The sequence below is a fragment of the Denticeps clupeoides genome, unplaced genomic scaffold (assembly GCF_900700375.1).
Source record: "Denticeps clupeoides unplaced genomic scaffold, fDenClu1.1, whole genome shotgun sequence".
NCBI lineage: Eukaryota > Metazoa > Chordata > Actinopteri > Clupeiformes > Denticipitidae > Denticeps > Denticeps clupeoides.
Window position 1 is genome coordinate 85910 of NW_021630123.1, and position 25122 is coordinate 111031.

The following is a 25122-nucleotide window of genomic DNA, read 5'->3' on the forward strand; positions in this document are numbered from 1 at the left end:
AATTTGTGCATTTTCCATTTATTCCTTTTAGATGAAGCCACACTCACAAAGCAATAAAATATAAAAAGATGGGTTTTCTCTAAGCAAAAGTTCTGTAAAATGCAACGGCGCAAATTATAGGGTGTTCAGTATTCATCTTCGGGTGGTAAACCCCTTATGACCCCTTATTAGATGAATAAATTATACCAGATATTCATTTATCTATATAATTATCTATATAGAAATTATGTTGGAATATCACATTATAGATTTTAGCGCTGATGTTTGAGATGTTGATGTATTAAAAATGGCTGAACACCTAGTAGTCTTTTTAAACCTATAGATCTACATCTATGTTGTACATTACATTCGCTAGCAGTAGACCGTTCTCTGAATAAATTAAATGTAGGTATGCCCTCGCTTGCTATTAGCTGAGTGGCATTATATGGTTACTACGTAAGGCCATAATGTAAAAAGCTCCGCGAGATTGAGCTAGAAATCACGAAATTTCCTCATATCAACAGAACACATGGATTTAAATGAAGTGGGAAATTAAGGATTGTTTAATTACTATATACTGTGTACCGTGATGCCACCCCCAAGCTTCAGTACACATGCATGTACAAGGTGAATGCACGGTGCTGCGTGTTGTTGCGTGCTGTTTCGTACACGTTCGTACTGAGGCGGTCACAGTGTAGCGTGCATGTGAAGCCGGTCCGTCTGTGCACCTCATGGCCAGTTTTTGTGGCTCTGGTGAAAAAGGCATCTGCCTCCCGGTGTTAGATGTTAAAGAGGCCTGCACGCTGCAGTTGGGGGCGGCATCGATTTGTGGCAAAGGGAGGCTAACCCAGGCAGACATCCCCTCTGCTCCAGACAATGAGTGAAGTAACAGATCAATTTGTGTGTGTGCATACACACACGGACGTGTGCACATACAAAGCTTTCACGTCCTCCTTAGGATGCCATTAGTGGCTTTTCTAAACATAAAAAGCCGTATTGATCGCCGCTTTTCTGACTGGGACTGTTTTTCAGCCACGGGCTTTTTCACAAAACCCTTTAAGAACAAAAAACTCAATGTTGATAACGGGAAATGCAAATCACAATATAATACTGACCCGCCGCCGGGTACTTCTGCAGAGAAAGATGGCAAATATATATATTTTTAACAACATTTAAGCTAATAGCCAGATCTGTAAATGCTAATGGCGTACCTGCGGCTAAACCACTTATTTGAACGTGTAGCTACCCCGCCATGTGGGCCAAAGCACATTACAGACTGCTGTAGCAGTGCATAGAACCACTAGAAGGTGGAAATAAGTCCTGTAAATGAATGTCCAGCCCTGCACACGGTTACACACGCCATTTGCACATTTCCATGTACAGTCGGATGGTCTCTCATCTTTTTAAGCGGGACAACTTGCACAATTGTGGCTGCCCCACTATCCGTCTGTGTGGGGGCAGTGGTGGCCTAGCGGTTAAGGAAGCGGCCCCGTAATCAGAAGGTCGCCGGTTCGAATCCCGTCCCCACAAAGCACCGTCCCCACATGCTGCTCTCGCGCCGACGTTGATGTCTGGCCACGAAACAGTGGAATGATGGGCTGAATGCAGGGGACACATTTTATTGTGCGCACTGTGTGCTGTGCTCTGCTGTCTATCTCAAACTTTCACCAGATTAAATGTGGGTGCGGTGGGTGCTGACCTCTGTGTACCGGTGCTGGAACGAGGCTGGCTGTCCGGACAGGACATCACAGAGCGCAGGAATCTTGGTCGGGGCCGGAAGAAGATTTGGTAACAGAGGTAAACAAAGTCCAGGAGCCCAAAAAAGAAGAGCGTTCAGTAAACCATGGCAGGTCGGATCGCTGGCTGCAGACCTGATGTAAGATCGACGAATGACAATTATACAAAAAAACAACACTGTCAAGCTTTAACCGGAGTTGTGTGAATCACTGTTAGCAAATGGTTCTTGTGAAAACCATCACAGATGTAGTCTCCCTGTTACCCAGTTTACTGGAATCTCCTCCTTTATCATCATGTCTGATGTACATAACATTTTTGACATCACAGTGGCATCACAGTTATAAAGATTAATAAAACCATCACAGGTGTAGTCTCCCTGTTACCCAGTTTATTGGAATCTCCCCCTTTCCCTGCGCTTATTGACATCACAGTGGCAGCAGGTGTTTGAGCATATGTGATGTGGGCCAGGGCGGGGCAGGGCAGGGCGGGGCAGGGTATTCGTTTACAGGTACATGCCATGAGAGCGCGTATGCTGCATGCATGTTGTATAAAGCGCCACGGCGTCGCCGTTTGTGTGCCCGTGTGTGCGTGGGACGCCTGTGTGACGGCTCCGGCGCCGCTGGCGGGGGGTCCGGGTGGCGTTGTGGGGTGGGAGGTCAAAAGTCAAAGTCAAAGTCAGCTTTATTGTCAATTCTGCCACATGAGAATTGAAATTGCGTTACTCTCAGACCCATGGTGCTTACAAGTAACATTAAAATACAAACAGTAACATTACATACAAACAGTAACATTAAATACAACAATAACATTAAATACAAACAGTAACATTAAATACAAACAGTAACATTAAATACAAACAACAACATTAAATACAACAATAACATTAAATACAACAATAACATTAAATACAAACAGTAACATTAAATACAAACAATAACATTACATACAAACAGTAACATTACATACAAACAATAACATTAAATACAAACAGTAACATTAAATACAAAGGTATAAATACAATTTTAACACAATATACAAATAAGGGCACATGGTGGCGAGTGCAAACCATGTAAAGGTGGCGTGCAGCAGCTGGCTGATCGTTAATATTGATTTGCAATTTGTAAACAGTGGGACCCATTTTAGCAAATGCCAGACCTGTTTCGGCACAATGGCGTCTGGGTTATTTTCACATCGAGCAACCTGAAGAGGACAAAGCAGGCGTCTCCAGCGAGGTTCTGCCTGGGGAGAAATTCCATTTCGCCGGACGGGCGGCTACTTCCCGACACGGCGGGACGTCTGAGGTCGTGGACGGCCTGGTGTGTTTATAATTTTTTTAAATTGCAAGTTATGCAAATCTATGAAGTTGGAAATGCACACTACCTGTTGTGTCAAGTTCCTTGTTAGCGGAACAATGAGAGGAATCAGCGTTGGGGCTGCAGGAGACCCCAATTGATCCGTTGCCAGAGCTCGGGCCTCCGCCTGAATGCGGCGCGTCTCCCTCAGGGGGACGTTTAATTGAAGTTGTGTCTGAAAAGCAGGAAGAGGAATGAAAGCGAACGCCGCGGGGACGGAGGATGTAGCGGATTGATTACGTGTTCGTTTACACGTCGCTCCGCGGAGCCATTCTTGTCCTCCTCCTTCTCCCTCCCGGGGATGAAATGAACATGAGGATTACACTACACCCTGGACCATGGAGGGCCACCAGAAGCACCTGAAACCACATTTCATCCTTTTTGTGTGTTTGATTGTGGCCGTGTTTGGTCGCAATTTGAGGACGAATGTGAATCATGGGCTTCTGAGGCTTCTGGCTGCTTTTGATCTTGCTTTTGGATGCTCTGCAGCATGCAAAAATGGAACAGCTGTTCTAGGTTTCTGATACTGGTGTGTAAATATGGGGTAAAAGGATGATGCTGTAGCGAAATATCAAATATCTGCCAACAGTGGAGATAACAGTGAAGCCCAGACACACCAAGGTGATGTTGCATTTGAGTGTCAACATAATTATTTTAATGGATTTCTGAGACGTACGTCCAATGAATTAACTTAAGGTGAACAAAAAAGTAAATATACAGATACAGATATTGCTGTACATCCCTAATATGGTAAATTGTCTAATGCATTTCATTTTTATTTTTGGGGGAGAAAATGACTAATAGGTCACATACATCTTGCACAGTCATAGTAACTGTCACACTGGCCTGACATGGCGAGGCAGCTGATCTTGAATGATGGATGTGACGATGAGAAGGACACGTATAGACAGGGGTTTAATACACGATGACCAAGAAGGCACCCAGTAACAAGTAACAACGACTCGATGGAGAACAGACACGAACAGGGCAGCTTTATACAATCAAACACAGGGGAACACGATCAGGAAACATTACACAGGACCAACGTGAAACTCCGGTCCGGATCCCCTGACGGACTGGATCATGACAGTAACTGGGGATTGAACCTGATACTTGACTAATCTTCTCCTGTAGTACTGTGGTCCACTTAAAGATGACACTTGAGAAACAACACTTCATACCCCTAATTACAAATCGTAAAGACGTGTTTTAATGACCATTAAGCAAATAAAATCCGTGGGTAATAGGTGCCCAGGAACAAAAGGTAATAAATAAATAGTAGAATAGTATAATTTTATTATAGTTTGTAGTACAGTATTGACAGTAATGACAAACAATAAATAAATATTATTCACATTACAAATAACTTTGCCCCCTTTTCAATCATTTAACAAAGTGTAATTTACAGTAAATTCGTGTCACTTTTTTGAAATACCTCTCTGTCCCTGTCCCTGTTCTCGGGTAATAAATGAAATGGGCTGAAAAGCTTCCTGCCATTTCTTCGTCCTCAGTATCCAACCTGCCGAGTGTATTACACAAGCCGCCACCGCACCAGCCGTTACTCCTGAGCAACAGGGAGGGACCCCGATTCCAGGTGACAAGCGAATTTCTTATCCCCTCTTCACGCCGTGTTGTTCTTCTCTTCTGGAGATGGAATAGTTTACCATGTTTGTTTTTTTTTGCTTCTCTGAATGGGTTTTCCTGCAAAAAAAAGGCATATTGATAAGTATGATGTATGATTTTGCAGCTGATAACGGACCGCTGGTGCATTACATTTGTCCTGCCAACGTGGTGTTGTGTAGCCCGAACAGTGTGAAAATGCCAGTGGGGTTTTTTTCCCGTAGTAAGAGAACAATTTGGGGCTCCGAACACGGGCGAGTGCGAAATTGCAGGTGTACGTTTTAAAATGGTGGCAGGTGGGCCGACAGCGGACCTGAGGATAAGGTCAACCTGGCAGCGGAATGAATCACCGCCGCGCAGCTTAGCCCAGGTTAGCGGCGGGCAATAAATCCAGCCGGCGCAGGGCCGACTAGTCGTGGGCGGAGAGGTGCGGAGGGGCGCTTATTATGCTGGTACGCGGCGGCGCGAGGGCTCGTCTCAAGGTCATTAACGGCGCGCTCAACCACGGGCCGCCTGTAACCAAGACAAACAGTCAACAGAAGAGCGATAAGCGGCGCCATCCATCATCACCGGGCGGCTTGAGGACTGAAGAAACTGGGGTTTCGTGGAGCCAGTTGGTCAGGCCGCTGCCCTTGAACCCGTACACATGCGCGGGAGGGAAATTGATTTGTGGACAGATGTGCGAGCAGCTCCGCTAAGACAGGTTGTGAGTATTGGACTTCATCCACTTGGCAAGTCACTACACAATAGAGAAGAAATTGGGAGACACGTGTGCTGTACGCTTTACTTATTTTGCGAATAAGATGCATGTCGGCATCCCCTGTCATTCCAGAAGACAGACGCTGCGGGACATTTGGGCGTTTTAGTCTCCTGAGACTCAAACATAGAAAGTCAGACATGTTGCTGATGTTGGTCCCCTAAAGAAAATAAATCAATTTCTGGTAAGTTTTCCCCCCCAAATGGACGATGTTACCTGATAAGAGTTTGACTGGATCTTATGTCACCAACCTGCTTTTATTTAAGAAACATTATGACCCACATTAAGGAGGTTTTTCTGATATAAATCCATATTCCTGCAGTTTATACATTTGGATTGTTCCTGGTGTCTGATGTGAGCCGCACATTTATGAACCCGTTCCAGTTCTTCACAAGAAACCCATTATGACAGAAAAGGTGTTTCTGGGTGAAAGTGGCCTAGCGGGTAACACACTGGCCTATGAACCCCGCTTACTACCATCGTGTCCCTGAGCAAGACACTTAACCCTGAGTGTCTCCAGGGGGGGACTGTCCCTGTAACTACTGGTTGTAGGTCGCTCTGGATAAGGGCGTCTGGTAAATACCGTAGATGTTCCTGTAATAAACATTCTGTAAAATTTCTGAATCGATCTTGCCATGGCCTCGCTCCCTGCATTTTCACTCTTTATGGAACATCCAGCCGCGCTCTCATGGGCTCCCCCACCCGTGTGTGCGCTGATACAGAAGTGTCTGAGCTGACCGCGGCCTCCTCGGCCTCCTCGGCTTGGACGCAGTATTGAACTGTGAAGTGAACTGGAGCTCTTCAGGAAATTATACAGGGGGACCCCCGCTTTCTCGCTCTACTCCACGTTCTATTTCTGCTGCCGCCTCGCCTCTGCTCTTATTAAACAATGGCGAGCAGTATCGGACATGCCGGGAGGTCCTGCCAGGAAGTTATGGAAGATTCTGATGAGTGATTAGTGTCTTGATAGAGGTGCATTGCATGTGAGTGTGAAGATAGATATTCTTGGAACACGGATGCACACACACACACACACACACACACACACACACACACACACACACCGTTCGGTAGCTGACATATGACTGGCGTTTCATGTCTACCACCCACCAGCTCTCCTCTAGTGGAGCTCGCAGTGGGCATAAATGGCCCACTGTGGGTGAAGCATGCTGGGTACTGGTTTGCGAGGGTGATGTGGAGCTCGGTGTATGAATCACACAGCCCAGCAGAGTGAAAGTGTATTCTTGCTCTGCTCCTTCCTGACGTCTCCTCCCACCTTCCAGCCGGTCGACCCACATGCCTCCCACGTCCTCAATGGTTGTTTGTTTAACAGGAAGAAGTGAGGAAGTGAAGAACAAGAGGTGTTCAGAGATGTTCATGTTCAGAACTGGGTGTTTACATGTGTGCTTTAGAGAGGGAGTTACCATTTATTACATTTTGATTATATATAAACCAATAGTTATATTGCTATGCTTATTAATTTAGGAAAGGAAACCCCATACACCATAAAATGTACCCAACCAGTTAGCAGAAATGTGACAGCTAATACTGTGTTCTCTTAATGAAGTAGAAATCTCAGATTCTCCATTAGGAAGGACTACCAAGGGAGTGCTGCTAATTAGTAGAATCTCATATAAATCCAGCAAGCCAAATGGAACAAATCTTGTCAGTTCTGTTTCAGGATTTCACAACCTTTCAATGTGCATTCTTATAATATGTATAATGAACTACAATGTGTTTCATTTAATGGCTTCTAAATGGCTGCAGGTTTGGTGAAGTGAATATAACAAACTATATAATGGTCCCTCCAGGACTACTCACTCAATCTTGATAAAAAAAACATCATTTGTGTCATGAATAAGTACAACATTAATAAAATGTGCCCTGAACGGGCACAGGAGACTGTGCAAAGTTAAAGAATTTAACAGTTAATGCAAATCTCACCATCACTTCACTGCTTTGGAAATCTTTACAATCACAACCAATCTGGTGAAAATGTGACCTCCGCTACTACATTTGCTTTTATCTGCCATATAGTGAGCTGAACAACACTCTATGCATGTGGACACGATCAGTCTTTCTCCAGCAGTTTCCAATTTCACTGCAAAAAATATAATTAAACATTGCAACATGCATTGCAAAGTTGGTAGTAAATCTAGCATTTTAAGCTCCAACAACCCCAAATAAAATCCCTATGGCAATGTGTGAAGTTGCAGAGAACTTCTATCATTATCTCATAACAGAGTAAACATAACTTTCATGTCTTAACCAGCAGCAGAGAGCACCAGTGTGCTTTATCTGGCATTATATAGGTTGCTTTGAAGTCTACATTACAGGCATTTAGAAGTAATTACAGGGCAATATAAATGCATTATGCACAGCTCAGTCTACTGGGGCAGTGGTGGCCTAGCGGTTAAGGAAGCGGCCCCGTAATCCGCCAAGATGCCACTGAGGTGCCACTGAGCAAATCACCGTCCCCACACACTGCTCCCCGGGCGCCTGTCATGGCCGCCCACTGCTCACCAAGGGTGATGGGATAAATGCAGAGGACAAATTTCACTGTGTGCACCGTGTGCTGTGCTGCTGTATCACTTTGAAAGATATTAAAAAAGAATATTAAGAATTACCACAAGAGCTATATGTTAGATTTGGTACCACCACAAAATTGGCATTTTGTCAAACTCAGTTTGAGAAAAACATTCAAATATATCAATTTGTGCTTCAACCACCTGAAATAACTACATCAAGACGTATTTCAATATGTAATGAAGACCGCAAGAGATGTGTAAGGTATGCTTTGGCATGCTTCGAACATTTCACAGATCCGCACATTGGATGCAAAGTAAAAGCTTGAATGTAAGGACTTCTTGGCTTCATTAATGCACAAATGAATGTAAGTTTTTGTTTCTCGCCCCTGGTGCATTTTGGAGATGGGTAATAATAAGGTCTGAATTAGTCTGAACAGTAAATTAAATCTTGGCTTCTTACGCTCGAAAATGACGAGCCACATGCACCTCGGCTCGCATTCATTGATCTTCCAGTAATTTACTTGGGTCTGAAATGCTGCTCTCTCTATTTTGTGCCCTTCCCTGGCGTTGTTAATTATAAAGTATTGCCGGGTTATTTTTAGCCACTCTCTGAAGCAGTAGGACCTGCACCGCATTCACAGAGAGAAAGAAAGAAAGAAAGAAAGAAAGAAAGAAAGAAAGAAAGAAAGAAAGAAAGAAAGAACCGGCTCCGAATCAGCTGGAGACCTGTGACTGAGAAAGCAGGATTTGGTTACAGATGAGCTCTGCACTTTTCTGTGGTGGAAACAAAGAAGCGCGTCTGCTCGCTGTAAATGAGCAAAATCTATTCCTGCTCCCCCCCGTCTGGACTAGGGTTTCAGGAAAAGGGCCGAGGGATCTATATGCAGCACTTATAAAGATGTACACATGCTGAAATATAGACAGTGCGCAGTGGATTCTAGGAGCCATGAAGTAAATGGAGATGGTTCACATCTGGAAAATATGCGTGAAGTGTGAAGATGTTACCTTATTGTAAAATCTGGTTTAATGCTGCATTATGTCACCAAATGCTACATTTGAGACATATTTGCACTGTAAGATGTTAGCATCGTTAGTTGACGCTTTGTTTTGTAGATATTAGCTCGCCGGGGTCTATATGTTACCGTGCTAATGCTAACACCAGTAATGAATTGATCAAATGTGCTGTTGTCGGCTGAAGGTGCGAACGGGAGAGTTGAGGGATGAAAAAAGAGTGATAAAAGAGGAAAATTACATACCAAGTTAGATACCAAGTTTCACGTCCATGAAAGACTATGAAAGGACAATGTAAAATTTGTCAAAAAATTTAAATTAACATAAAAAGGTGGGCGTGGACTGGAAAAAACTCACTTCCAAGCTATGTGTAAATGTGCTAAATGTTTAATTGAGGTATGAGATAAGTAAGAACAAGAACACAAAAACAAGATGTGTGCTTCCGAAGCCAATGTAAAAATAAGGAGCTGCCATGAGACACTGTAAACCAATTGGTGAATTGAATGTGACATTTTGACATGATGATGAGAAAGAACTAAAGCTATAAAAGTGGCTGGAGAAGCTCTTTATCCCAATTCAAAAATCCCCTCGTCCCATTTTTAAAGACCCGCGGGGTCACGGATCAAATATTCCCCTAATAGCAATTCCTCTTGTTGTCCCCCTTTCTGCTTTTTGCTTTTCCCTTGCAATGTGTCTCCCTTAGTCCCTGTGCCAGCCAAGTCAGATAAATAATCTGGCTTTATTTCCTATTACATTCAGAGCAGAGGCCTCCTCTGAAAAATCCCCACGTCTCACAGGTGCCGCTGTGCTGACCCTGGAGACTCACGACTGGCCCTTCACTTCCTGAGCACACTTCCAGAAATCACCACGTCAAGCATCAAGAACAAGAGAAACAGACTTGAACAGCCTTTTTTTTATTCTATTATTTTGTTTCCTAACTGTAATGTTTCAAATTGAGTTTGCTGGAGTTCGTATGTGATTCGAATTTTAACCTTGGAGTGAGCTAAACTACATTAGGTAGGAAAACCACTGATGCAATCCAGCTTTCCCAGCAATAAAGTGTTCAGGGTAGCGTCATGCCACACAAAAGGGAGGTGGCGCAAATGCTTGACATCTTTAGCAATAATAGCGGCATGATGGTCTAACCATATTTACATTTATGGCAATTGGTAGACGCCCTGATCCAGAGCGACTTACAACGTGCTTTCAAGTTACCATGGATAAAGTGATCAGTTCTGGTTCACTAGGACCCCCAACTATGAATACAATCTTTTTATTCACTCTGTTCTAGTTTCTATACAGAAGTCAGACCAGAAGAAGGTTACAAGTTCGTCTAAATATTCTCTAAAGAGGAAGGTCTTGAGGTGCCGTGTGAAGGTGCTCAGTGACTGAGCTGGAAGTTCATTCCACCACCGAGGGGCCAAGACGGAGAAGAGTCTAGATGAGCGTCTTCCTTTTACCTTCAGAGATGGAGGGACCAGGCGAGCAGTACTGGAGGCTCGGAGTATACCAGGTGCAGTGCGAGGTGTAATAAGGGCTGTGAGGTAGGATGGTGCTATTCCATGTTTGGCTTTGTAGGCCAGCATCAGTATTTTGAACCTGATGCGTGCAGCTACTGGGAGCCGGTGGAGGAACGTAGCAGAGGGGCGGTGTGGGAGAAGTTGGGATGGTTGAAGATCATTTTGTATTAGTTGTAGAGGTTGGATGGTACATAGAGGTAGACCAGCTAGAAGGGAGTTACAGTAGTCCAGTCGTGAGATTACTAAGGACTGAACCAGGATCTGGGTGGCCTGTGTTGACAGATTCAGGGCAGATTCGTCTGATATTGTAGAGAAGGAATCTACATGAGCGGGAAAGACTGCTGATGTGAGTCGAGAAGGAGAGTTGGTTGTCAATTGTCACTCCAAGGTTGAGGGCTGTTGTAGAAGGAGACAGCTGTGAGTTGTCCAGGTAAATAGCAAGATCCTGATGTGGTGAAGATGAAACAGAACTCCACACCAACGAAACAGAAAAGCACAAGACAGGGGAGTCATGGAGAAAACCAACATATGAAGGGTTCTAATCACCCAGTATCAGCCTCAGGTGAGTCGAACCCTTGTGTGTGTGTGACTGGCAGCACCTGGCTTGCCCAGGGCTGCCTCGGCATCACAGGCAAACATCCCCAACAGAAAACGGGAATCTTGCTTAGAAGCAAATTTAAATTTTACACAGACTTTAAAATGTCATGGTTTATAGTGCCGAATTGCATGTTTAATGAAAATGCGACTTTGTGAGATGATTTGACATGAATTCGAGTTCCCCGAGACGGTCTAAGGTCCTGCAGTGGCTAGAAATGGCGATAGGTGTAAAGAGTGTAGAGACTGCCTCACCGTACGGCAGTCTGATCTGGAATGTCTGGAGGATGTTGCATGTCACATGTGCTCAGGGCCCCAGTGGCGAATTTGCCAATCTTGGTGTTCTGTGCCTAATGCAACCAAACATGGTGCAGGATGTAGGGTGGTAGTAGCCTAGTGGGTAACACACTGGCCTATGAACCAGAAGACCCAGGTTGAAATCCCACTTACTACCATTGTGTCCCTGAGCAAGACACTTAACCCTAAATTGCTCCAGGGGGGGACTGTCCCTGTAACTACTGATTGTAAGTCGCTCTGGATAAGGGCGTCTGATAAATGCCATAAATGTAAATGTAAGGATGTTGCGCTGTAAGCACAAACCACACCTGTGGACGTTGGACCCTCATACCACCCTCATCGAGTCTGTTTCTGAGGAGACACCTGCAGATTTGTGGCCTGCTGGAGGTCATTTTTCAGGGCTCTGGCATTGATCCTACTGTTCCTCCTTGCACAAAGGCGAAGGTAGCGGTCCTGCTGCTGGGTTTCTGGCCTCCTCCAGGTCTTCTGATGGCCTCCACTGGCCAGTCACCTGGTGTTCTGCACCTCCATGTTCTTGACACAGCTTGCATTGATGTTCCATCCTGGATGAGCTGCACTACCTGAGCCACTTGTGTGGGTTGTAGACTCTGTTTCATGCGACCAGTTTAAGAGTTAAAGCACCACCAGCATTCGAAAAGGACCAGAAAGCACAGGAAGTGGTCTGTGGTCCCTACCTGCAGGACCACACCTTTATTGGGGACGTCTTGCTAATTACCTATAATTTCCACCTGTTGTCTATTCCATTTGCACAGCAGCATGTACAATTGATTGTCAGTCAGTTGGACAGTTTGATTTTAAAGACGTGTGATAGACTCAGAGTCACACTGTGTTGTTTAAGTTGGTCCCTTTACTTTTTGAGCAGTTTAAGTCTTTCCGTGGGTTTGGTCCTGTGTACCCTGTGTTTCATTTGCCATTGCCAGAAACCCTGACAAAATAGCGTCATTTCGAGCAATGTGCATTCTTCTGTAGTCACTCAGTTTAAGCTGGTTGGCCAAACTGTGGATGAAAACGCGAAACTGTGGGAGAAAGACGTGATGTTTGGCACAGCAGACAAGTGAAAGGAAGCTTTGTGGTGTTTGAATGTTCATAATTGTGCTGGAGACTTTTTCTTGGTCTTTTTAATTGGGTCTAGCTGAGTCCTGTCTAGCTGACCAATCCGGTTTTATTGACCAGAGATAAAAGCCCGGACTGACACCCGCTGATAGCCATCTTTCGTGTTGTTCTCTCCACAGATTGCCACCGGTGTCTGCCTCTTGCAAATGATCCTTACAAGGATCTGGCCAGCCCGTCAGTCAGATGCCGACGGAAATGGGCCAAGCTTCGGCAGCGATGAGGAGAAGCAGAGACCTCATGGCAGAAACATAATGTGAAACCTGCCGTCGTATGCAAATAGAAAGCCTGCCTGCAAATGCACATGACATTTGTGCAAATAGTGTTTGAGCTAACCAGCCTTCCTACTGTGATCTACACAACATGGAAAATACTGTCTGAGAGGAATAATAAAAAAAAAAAAAACAGACTAATATGTTGTGAAATTGTCTAGAACATTGCGAATCATTGTACTGCAATAATTTAAGAAACCACCCTTGATTCGCCGTACTCTCTTCAAACAGCGTGGTTTATACTTTATTGTGTGTTGAAAGGCCTGAAGATGCCGGAAAGGATTATTGTTATTGCCTTTTTCGGCTGTCACCTCTTGTCTATAGTGCTGTTCGGCCAGGCAGACGACACATACTACTGCAAAATATGTTTATTATAATATTTCTACATTTACATGCTACTAATTACATACTACTGCAAAATGTGTTTATTATAATATTTATACATTTACATGCTACTACTTACATACTACTGCGAAATGTGTTTATTATAATATTTCTACATTTACATGCTACTACTTACATACTACTGCAAAATATGTTTATTATAATATTTATACATTTACATGCTACTACTTACATACTACTGCAAAATATGTTTATTATAATATTTCTACATTTACATGCTACTACTTACATACCACTGCGAAATGTGTTTATTATAATATTTCTACATTTACATGCTACTACTTACATACTACTGCGAAATGTGTTTATTATAATATTTCTACATTTACATGCTACTACTTACATACTACTGCAAAATGTGTTTATTATAATATTTATACATTTACATTAACATACTACTACTTACATACTACTGCAAAATGTGTTTATTATAATATTTCTACATTTACATGCTACTGCAGAATATGTTTATTATAATATTTCTACATTTACATGCTACTACTTACATACTACTGCGAAATGTGTTTATTATAATATTTCTACATTTACATGCTACTACTTACATACTACTGCAAAATGTGTTTATTATAATATTTATACATTTACATTAACATACTACTACTTACATACTACTGCAAAATGTGTTTATTATAATATTTCTACATTTACATTAACATACTACTACATACATACTACTGCAAAATGTGTTTATTATAATATTTCTACATTTACATGCTACTAATTACATACTACTGCAAAATATGTTTATTATAATATTTATACATTTACATGCTACTACTTACATACTATTGCGAAATGTGTTTATTATAATATTTCTACATTTACATGCTACTGCAGAATATGTTTATTATAATATTTCTACATTTACATGCTACTACTTACATACTACTGCGAAATGTGTTTATTATAATATTTCTACATTTACATGCTACTAATTACATACTACTGCAAAATATGTTTATTATAATATTTATACATTTACATGCTACTACTTACATACTATTGCGAAATGTGTTTATTATAATATTTCTACATTTACATGCTACTGCAGAATATGTTTATTATAATATTTCTACATTTACATGCTACTACTTACATACTACTGCGAAATGTGTTTATTATAATATTTCTACATTTACATGCTACTACTTACATACTACTGCAAAATGTGTTTATTATAATATTTATACATTTACATTAACATACTACTACTTACATACTACTGCAAAATGTGTTTATTATAATATTTCTACATTTACATGCAACTACTTACATACTATTGCGAAATGTGTTTATTATAATATTTCTACATTAACATACTACTACTTAAATACTACTGCAAAATGTGTTTATTATAGTATTTCTAAGATGTGTACTTACATTTTAATCATTGTAATCAGTCATGTAATTCAATTATTAACAATTTCCATTAAATTCTGGATATGTGAAACTGTCACGTTAAAATACATTTAATAGAGACCATATTTTAAACAGAGCATTACCGACCTACTTGTAGATAGATGGATATGTAGATAGATGGATAGGTGAATGGATGGATGGATCTCAGAATCTGATTCATCATTGACCGTTCCCAGCCCTCGTGTCTCAGCTTCTATTTGCTGTTGCCATCTGATGAATGCATTCGTCTGGCGTGCTCTCACTGGCAGAGCCTCTGTAAATATGGCCATTCGTCTGCAGGAACTAATTGGAGTGGCTACCCGCTGTCCCTCTACCCAGGCAAAACATTACAAAAGATTTGTGGACGAAATGCTGCAGTGATCCTCTCGGCAACTCTGTGAGGATCATTTGTGGGGAATTGTGGGAAGGCGGTCCCAGGATGTAACCTCTGCAAGGTCGGACTGGAATGAAGACAGGATGCCAGATAAAGGCGTCATATAAAGTCTAATTGCAGAGAGGTATGGAAGGACAGGGCTGCTCGAGAAGACGAACCGGAGTGACAGGTTCAAAGAGTGAGAGAGAAGTGAGATAATGTGACAAGCAGAGTGACAGAGGCGGGGAGGGTGAGTGTCAGTGTGCGAGACCTTCCCGAGACCTTCAGGAGACATTCACGAGATGAGTGAAGGTGGGAAAAAGAGAAGTGTGAAAACAAGGCAACAGTGAAGGGGCACTGAATACAAATAAAAAAGCTTTATGCCGATCGACTTTCGGAATTAGAACTGGTGAGTGGCTGCCTTTGAAGACGAAATATTTCTGCTTTTAATTCATGTCACACCGTAACGTCTCTACTGCACTACTCACAACAGACATCACTCTGTAGTGAATGAAGAAAAGAATGTTGGTGCTGGTTCTTATGACTTGCAACCATATGAGCACTTGGAATATGTGAAGAAGAAATAAGAACTGCTCACAAAATCCATGCAGTTCAACAATCATGGTGATTTGCCCCTTTATTCCCCAAGAATCATCACTAAAGTCTACAGAAGCTCTTAGTTAGTTCAGTAACCACCAAATAGTTCTCTCCTATTGGCTGTTCATTCAGGCCACTGCATTTTTAATTAGTCAAGTCCGGTCATGTTTAATCAATGTTTCACACGAATGTGCTCATGGCTGAAATGAATGGGATCTCCCATGAGACTTTTTTTTATAGGGAGCTTTTAAAAGCTTTTTTGTGTCATAGACAGGGTTTGACTTGCACAATGGTCTTGAAGGAGCCTTTTTATCAGTGATCAATAACATTTTACATTTTACTCGTGCAGCCAGCCAGTGCCACCAAAACCAACATAAGAGACAAAGGAAGTTTTACTTAAGATATACTGGGGCAAAAAAGTATTTGGCAGCCACTGATTGTGGAAGTTGTATATGGTGCAGAAAAGAAGTAGTTAGCAGTATTCTATAAGAAGCTCTTCTATCCTCCACTCGTTACCTGTATTAATGGCGCCTGTTTGAACTGGTGATCTTTATAAAAGACCTTCAAACAGTCAGACTCCCACCTCCACCTTGGCCAAGACCAGAGAACTGTCTAAGGACAAAGATTATACATTGTGGTTCCCTGGATTTTTTATTTAACCGTGACGACAATTACAGGCCTTTCTCATCTTTTTAAGTTGGACAAATTGCACAATGTGTTGGCTGCCAAGTACTTTTTTGCTCCGTTCAACATGGCAAGCATGCTTTTTTGTTACGTCGTTACCATTTCATTGGCCATTTAAGAGAGCAGGTGGCCAAGCTCTTGAGAGGGCCTTTACACCAGCATTCATGAAGAGAACTTCCTTTATACTCTGCCTTTCACTCCCATAAAGGTCGCCACAGACCAACCAAGCCTTGTCCAAGCAGAACAGCTAATCCAAGAACACACTGGTCATCCAGGACCTTCCCTTCATGGCGCCCTGGAGATACTTTGTGCTCACAGCATAAAGTCGGGGGCTTCATTAAGACATGAAAATTCGCTGACCCGGAATCTCCCAACTTGCACACAGCAAATCAATTTATTTTGAAAGACAACAGACTTGAGTAGAGTGAGAAGAGACAGATGCTGATTTTTACTATAGCAGTCCAAGGTTGCTAAAATGTTCAAGAAATTCTGGAAGTGGACAGGCAGCAGCTGTGAGGAACTAAAGGGCCAAAAACACAACCTTGAGGGCTTGTTTGTGGGTGAACAAACTGTAGTGAACGGAGCATTTGATTCGCTGCCTGAGATGACCAAGCCCTTTAGAAACCGATATGAAACTGATATGAGTGTATATCAGTGTATATCTGCTCACAAATAATTAAAAAGTACAAATATTTCATTTAAAACAACATTTAAATGTATTGAAATGTATTTGTGTTCCACAAATTTGTCAGTTTAAGTTAGCAGTTTAAAGTCATAATTATTTTACAGTCATGACTTCTGTCTTAAATTAACTCAGCCATGCGAGAAATCTTGTTTGCTGGGTTGAAAGGTCAAAATACACTGTGACTAAAATGCCACAGTGAAGGTGAAGTGATGGTCATTGTGAGACACTGCAGCACAGCACACGGTGACACAACGAAATCTGTCCTCTGTATTTAACCACTATTACTATTAGTGAGCATTGCAGCGTGTGGGGACAGTTCCTTCATCAAGGGGACCTCAGTGGCAGCTTGGTGGATTGGGATTCAAACCAGCAACCTTCTGATTACGGGGCCACTTCCTTAACCGCTAGGCCACAATTGCCCACCACTGTCATTGTGAAACACAGCACAGCACACGTCGACACAGTGATATGTGTCCACTGCTTTTTACCCATCACCCTTAGTGAGCAATGGGCACCATGACAGGCTCCCGAGGAGCAGCATGTGGGGACGGGATTCGAATCGGCAACCTTCTGATTACAGGGCCGCTTCCTATAACCGCTAGGCCACCACTGCCCCGGTGCTTTATTTATTTATGTCATTATTAGTACTAATATAAATTCACAATAAAATGATGAGTTCATGCTGGTGTCTGTGTTGGGCGTGGCTGGGCTCACAGCCTGACAACAGGGCTCTAACCACGGAGACCTGCCGCTGACATGGCGTCCGTGATCAGAGCCCCGTAAAAGGGAAGAGGCTGCAGCAGCGACGGACAGTGTTTCCTTCTCTTCCTGGTCTTCAAACCACACGCCTTCAGGTTGGTTTCTGGTCCCTTTTGGTTTATTCCTTTCCTTTGTCAGGTTGATTTTTGTGTTATAATAAATCCTCGGTTGCATCTCGACGTCCGGCTTCTGCCCCTTCTGCACCACCCCGACACCCCGAGATGTGACAGTATGGGCCCACGAGCCATTTTATTAATGCACCTCGCGTTTGTGAGTTAACACGCATACACACACACGCACACACACACACATTTCTGACAGCGTATGCAATTGTTTCAAGTAGTATAGCAAAATTTTGCATTAAGAGTGTTTAAGAGTCAAAACGTGCAATTTATTCCTTACAAAATAAATAACTGGATGGTTCAGGATCAGAAAGTAAAAACCCCCCAAAAAACTATTTCTATATTCTTCACCGTATTTTAAGTTGCGTTTGGAGCTGTGAATGGATTTAGACAAAACTGTTCATCTCAGGTTTAATTAAGTAATAGTCCTATAAGTTGCCCTTCACACATTGCGCTCTCTGGGGTCCTGGCCAGCCAATCACAGCGAGCGCCTGTCTCCTGTCATCCAAACAGACATCACCTCTGTCTGGAACATGCAAATCAGGGGTGTGGCTCCGCCCCTAGCTGTTGTTCTATCAAAGATGTTGTGACACTTCCATCTGTTCTCGCGGTCTCATCGCGGCAGAAAGAGCGGCGAAGAGTTGGAGGGGAGAGAGAGAAAGAAGCAGATTCTGAACAAGTGATGGACATTTGGTTGATGGGGTGGGGAAGGTTCTCGAGGAGCACGTCAAAAACAGGTATCCAGGCAGTAAGTGTTAGCAATAAAGATGAGACAGGGGAGCGAGTGAGAGAAATATCAGTGACATGAAACTGACTTTCGCAATATTTGATGTATACGTTCAGACGGCCTGTTGAGATTGCCACATATTTTCACATTTCCAATGAAATTCCCCGTGCACAGAGATTTCAGACCGAACCTCATCACATTTTCCGATTTATTTATGTATTTATCCATCTTTCCCCTCCCCCTTTACAGCTACCTTTCACACGACTTGGGAGATAAAGGCATGGAAACTCAGGGGAAATTAACTTGAGATGCCTGCCGAAATTCCACTCAGGTCTGACAGAATTTCTCATTGACCTGTTTACCACTGCGAGGGAAAATGGCCTGAAATAAATATAAATGTAAATATGCGCTCAGCACTCCTTTTTCCGGCTGCCACGCTGCCGTTCTGGCCCAACTTTAATGGCTCGCCTAATAGGTCATGCATTTTTTTTATCTCAGCCTAAAGTGAGTCTGTATGCATGCATATGTGTCCGTGTGTCCAGAAAGATTCTTCAGTCCTTTAATAAAAAAAAAGGTCTTTTTTAAATATGTTAATTGGCCTTTGAGGTCTTCTATACACATTTTACAGCCAGATTTGCTTGTTTGCGTTCTTCTATGATAACTTTGCAGCACATGTAAACCTTCTAGTGCGGATTTGACATTTTTTGCTTCATAGCCGGTTCAGCGCTTTGTCACCCAGTAAGTGTGATGTTACATGACCAAACGTTCCCTGAAGGTCACAATAAAATCACAAATTTAATATATATGGAGACATTTGATTATTAGGAATGCAGATTGTTTTGAATACCTTTATGATATATTTGATATTGCGATTCACTGCAGGGCCAAGTGCACCGAGATTATAGCTGGAAACTGACTCGGACAGCCGGCCTCTCAAGTATCATCAAAAGCTCGGAGGAAGATTTTCAGATGAAAACCTCACACGGTTTATTCTACACAGGGAATAAAATGTACCTATTCGCCATGTAAGATTAAATTAAAACCAACGTTGTTATTTTGTGCATGAATATTATCAAAATTAGGGATGTCAAAATCCTTAATCATTGTGATTGACATCTAAGCGATAATAAATGAACTAGTGGTGGGCCGTTATCGGCGTTAACGTGCTGCGTGAGACTCTTATCGCCGATAAAAAAAATATCGCCGTTAATCTATTCACAAAGTTGGGTTGGGAGCTGGGTCTAAACTACGCAAGCTATTGTGCCGGAGTTAAATGGTTACACTAGATTTATAAGTACATTTCTTATTTCTTGTGTCTTTTAGTTTCTTATTTCCTAAAGACTTTTATTTTGTTTACCTGTATTCTGATGTGGGTAAGGGAATTATAATGACAATCCGGGTGTTTGTTTAATTGTAGAATGTTAAAGTGTGTTAATGTTTCTGGTTATGTCAAATATGTTTCTGTATTTTTGTTTGTTCAATTTATGGTTATTGTAAAAAGTTATGTGGGTTCTAAAACTTTGATCACCCCCTCAAAAATTGTTCGGATGCGGCCGTGCCCTTGGGTTAGTGGGTTGGAGAAAAATCCAACAAAAAATCTCTTGGGTGTCAGCTCATCATTTGTGGTTCAAGAAACGAAATCAAAAAAAGTTACACAACGCAGAAGAAGAAGCGCTACACTATGATGACTTTCACCTTGATATTTTAGCGCGGATGTATACCTAGCCGAATTGCACTGTAGGGGGCGAGAACAAGTCGTCAAACTGTGAAATGACCACATCAAACGTGACGTGGTAACATGGATGCAGCTATTTAACTGAATAAACAGTTGGTAAACACAAGTACATCTTATTGAAATTAATTTATTTTCATCACCAATTATCATAGTAGAACAGCTTTCTCAAGCAGTTTGTGATGCATTTTGGAAACAGGAGATGAGCCCCTGGTATAATGCGCCACCTGGTTTGAGAAACCCGTTCTCAAAGACTTACTTTTAGTCATTATTTGGTAGCACACATATTCTGAATGCCTTCGGCAGAATTCAAATGAGCCATTTTAATCTATATTAATCTAGATTAATTCCAAGATTACAGTGAGATTAATCTAGATTAAGAAAATTAATCTATGTCCACCTCTAAAATGAACACAACAAATGAACGCAGCGCTTTTTGTCCTACGACATGGAAGTATATATTTTTTAGGGTTATATGAGATATTGTCATATAGGATGTTGTTTCTGTTCAGATGTTTTTTATTAATCATCGGCAGATTTGCAGGAAAGAGTACCAGAGTAGTCAAGACATTAGCGGTATCAGCATTATTCAGTACTCCTATGACGGGACACCCCTGCTGAAATAAGGCCATCCAAGTGATATCAATATGAAACACCGTCATTGCCAGGTTGTAAAAAATTTTCGACACAGCTGAGCCCTTGGTGCAGCATGTCACTTCCATATTACTATGTTGTTCGGATTTTTATTTTGAAGAGGACATGGAGGAGCTGGAGGATTTCCAGGGGGTGAGAAATAAAAATTGAGACTGGGGCTCATGAATGTGTGCATCCATTGTTTAGTCAGGGACTCTCTGTCAAGGACAAACTACTCATCCAAGATTTGCATTTTAGCACAGCCACACGCCAAATGCTTGCATAGAGAGTGTATGGAAATGGATTTCTTCTTCACTTGAGGACAGAATAATAAACAGTTATTCAGAGCCTTGCCATAAATATAATAAGTATGTGTGTATTCCTTTCCATGTTCTTGTCAGGACTAGACCCTTGGCCCAGGCTCATCCACGTCCTTCAGGCAAGCATTACATTAAATGTTAATCACTCAGGGCGTGTGTGTGTGTGTGTGTGTGTGTGTGTGTGTGTGTGTGTGTGTGTGTGTGTATATATATATATATATATATATGTGTGTGTGTGTGTGTGTGTGTGTGTGTGTGTGTGTGTGTGTGTGTGTGTGTGTGAGTGTGAAAGACGGAGCCTGAAGCTGGTTGACTGTATTCCTGATAACAATTCTTATCCAACAGACAAATGTCTGCAATAGAGCAGCTAATTAAGTACGCGCTCGGCTTAATGCTGAAAATAGTATTGTTCAGATCTGGCCTGTCTGAATGCGCTGCAGTCAGACCAAATGGCCCAGATGTTGTTGGCCCAGATGCCTCATGGAACAGATGCTTTTCAGGAGTCATCATTTAAATGAATGGATTAGTCCAGAAAGTCTCATTCACATTGAGTCACTCAAAAGTGTGAGATCAGCACCTGACATCATACAACCAGCAGCAATTCGGCAGTTGCCAGGCAACTGCATCCAAACACATAAGCACATGGCCAGAAGAGTCCTGCTTAGGTGTTGACCTCACTCCATCGGTAGAGCCAAAACCCACACCATCAAAATATCCTGCACTCTACTCCACGCCTAGCTTTATAATAACAATATTAATATAAAATAATGTCACAATTTGCAATAAAATAAGTTTATAATTCATGACTATGAAGAACCTTGCACTGATTGGTCAACATGGTGAAATAATACGATGCTGCATGGATCCTGCATTCCGAAGCAGCGTTCCCAAGCAGCAAATTAAAAAACCAGGGTTGGGTATGACTGTGGCAGCCATGTCCATTGCTTTTTCAAAACCAAAACGCTTTAAAGAAAAAAATTATTGGACCTACCAAACCTAACCGAAAATATTTTTATCGCATTAAAAAATAGTAAATTAAAATGCTATTTTAATTTACATGCTATTTGCACAGAACATCATGCTATTTGCACAGACATAAAGACCATCAATTGAGAAATAAGTGCCGTGACGTGTAGCTGGATGGATGAGAGGCTGGAAGGATGGATCCACGGTAAACAGCAGTGAAGTGATAGTCCTGCCGGAACCCAGGAGCACTACAGAGAGCTGCTGTCACTTTGATGAAATATGAATCAATATTTCTTTATATCTCTTTTTCTATTTCTTCCTTCCGCCTGCTTCCTCCAGTGTGTCGTCTGTTTGCATGTGCATTTGTTATGGTGTGATCTCCACATTCTTAGTTTTATACGGTTGTTCTGAGCTGGAGCCTCTTTGAATCAGTTTGTGCATTTTATCTCTCTGTTTCGTCTTGTGCCCTCGATCTTTATCTATCCAAACATATAGTGTCCAATATTAACAGAACAAGAAAAGAACTGCTTGCTGGTTTTCTGTTTCTTGGAGAAGAGGAACTACACCTTTTTGTTGGTGTGAAACACCCAGAAGGTACTGATGATTGACAGGTGTCTGTAATTCCTTATTCAGGACGATTTAAACGACCCCCAGCCTGTCAAAAAGTCACACGCTCAAGGTCCTGTGTCCCACCTTCATTTTTTGGCACATTATAAGGGCACAAACACACCAGATTTTTAGTCCAAAATTGCAGGCTTTATTACCCAAATATTAGAAAAAAGTCCCATAACTAACTCAAAATCACAAATACCAGGACATCAACCGAGCAAAACTGACCTACCACACAAAGACACAAAGGAACCGGGCCAAAACCGAATAACACGGGGGTAGAGCACAAAAATACATACCCCCAAATCCCACCTTGGACGCCACAAGCCATGGTACAGTCAGCATAGTTCAGGCTCTTCAGGCCAAAAACAAAGAAGATTTTTCCCATCATAACTCTACAGCATGCACAACCATGTAAGATTAAATCTAAATGTCGAAGCGAAATGAACGTTTCGACGTAAACTGTCGTAGAATGAATTCTTTCATTTTAATAACTTGCAAATACTACATTAATCAAGTGGCAAGGTGGCGACAGCGTTCATGAAATGAAAATGGCAGAGATTATCAGCACTTTTATTCAAGAATTCAGAAGGTGGTGATGACTGGCGCGGTCCCGTCATACGCCATTCATCAGGGAAACTTCTTCCACTTCCATTTCTGACCACCCTCAGATGAGCGTCCTGCCACTCGTAAATCTCACACCCGCGACCCCGCGACCTTGAGGTGTAACGATGGCGCAGTAATATCTGCGCGCGTCGTGGGCATCCTGCGTATCGAGATAAGAGGTTGTTAGCGCGAGGGCACGCCGGCACCCGTCGGCAGAGGGTCCTGAGCCGGGCCCCCTGCAGGCCGGGCCAAACCTGCTGTCTTGCGGAGATTAATGGCGGGCCGGGATGCGTTTGGACGCCGGACTCCTTGAGCATGAAATATAGTTTCACAGGGCTGGATGGAGCGCTGATTTATGTCGTCTGGAACGGCGGCGTCAGCGACTGCAGGGGGCTTTATCTCCTGATGTTTTACTCCCTCGTGTCTCCACATAAAACAAGAAAAGGCATTATACCTGCACTCACACGCATGAACACACACACACACACACAACAAAAACCACATATCGCAAATTTGGGTATGTGTGTGCCCCATTCTACACATTCATTTTCAAAACAGAATATCTCATATCAGAGAAAAAAACCCACCGGCTCTTCAAGAACGAAATTATGTGTGACATTAAATTCAGATTCAAATTTTTATTTGTCACATACACAGTCGTGCACGGCATGATATGCAGTGAAATGCTTTTTGCGTCTGCTACAGACCACAGTGTTGCAAATATTACAAGTATACAGTGAACCAATATGCAAACATAACCAAATATTACACTTTTTTACGCCTTTAACATAAAATATGTGTAACAGGCAGGGTGAAGGTGTGCAAATGAGTGAAAGTCAAAGTATAAAGATTAAAATAGCAAAAAAAGAGCAGAGATTTTGTGCAAATAGTAAAAAGTGCAGAGATGGCATTATGAATTTGTCACTAATTAACAAGACACTTTGCAATTTGTAAGGAATTGTGCATTTGAGGCTTTTGAAAATAAAAAAAAACCCTAAAACCCCTTCACTCTCTGTCTCCATCTTTTATTTATTGTCTCTAGCTAGAATTAATTTCATACCGGAAGTAAAGAGAATCTAGCTGTGTTGATTGTAATAAAACGTCATTGCAGTGATTTATTTTTCAGCGAAATGGGAAATCCTGCCACAGCGCGGGTGCATCGTCTGCCAAGTGGGTGGTGAAGTGGGGAAGAAATTCCAGCCTTAAAATGACTTTTACTGGAGCCGAGGGGCGCATGGGAATCGCACTTTCCAGCTGAGCATTATTTTAAAGCTGCTAAATGCCCCCGAACCCCTTCACACGGCGGCGTGTGGGGAATTCTGTCTGCTCGGAACTGCCATTCCAGACAACAGTTCCATCATTTTTTTTCAATAGAACACAGGGTTAATTAAAGGACCAAAAATACTGGCAACTTTACATAATAAGGAGCCAAAGTGAATAATTTAGCGTGTATTCATTTTTTAATTATTGTGTAAAAATGTCACTCTAAATAGAGTCTGTGTGACACAGGTGAAACAAAAATTATTTATGTGTGAATTTATTGCAATAGTTTATAACTAATAATTTATTTGAATGTTTATAAGTATAGCTAAGTAAATTGAGTAAAGTCATGAAAAGGTTTCTGTCCAGAAACACTACAATTCTGAAAACACTGAATACATGGAAACCACGTCCAGCTTCTCAAGCA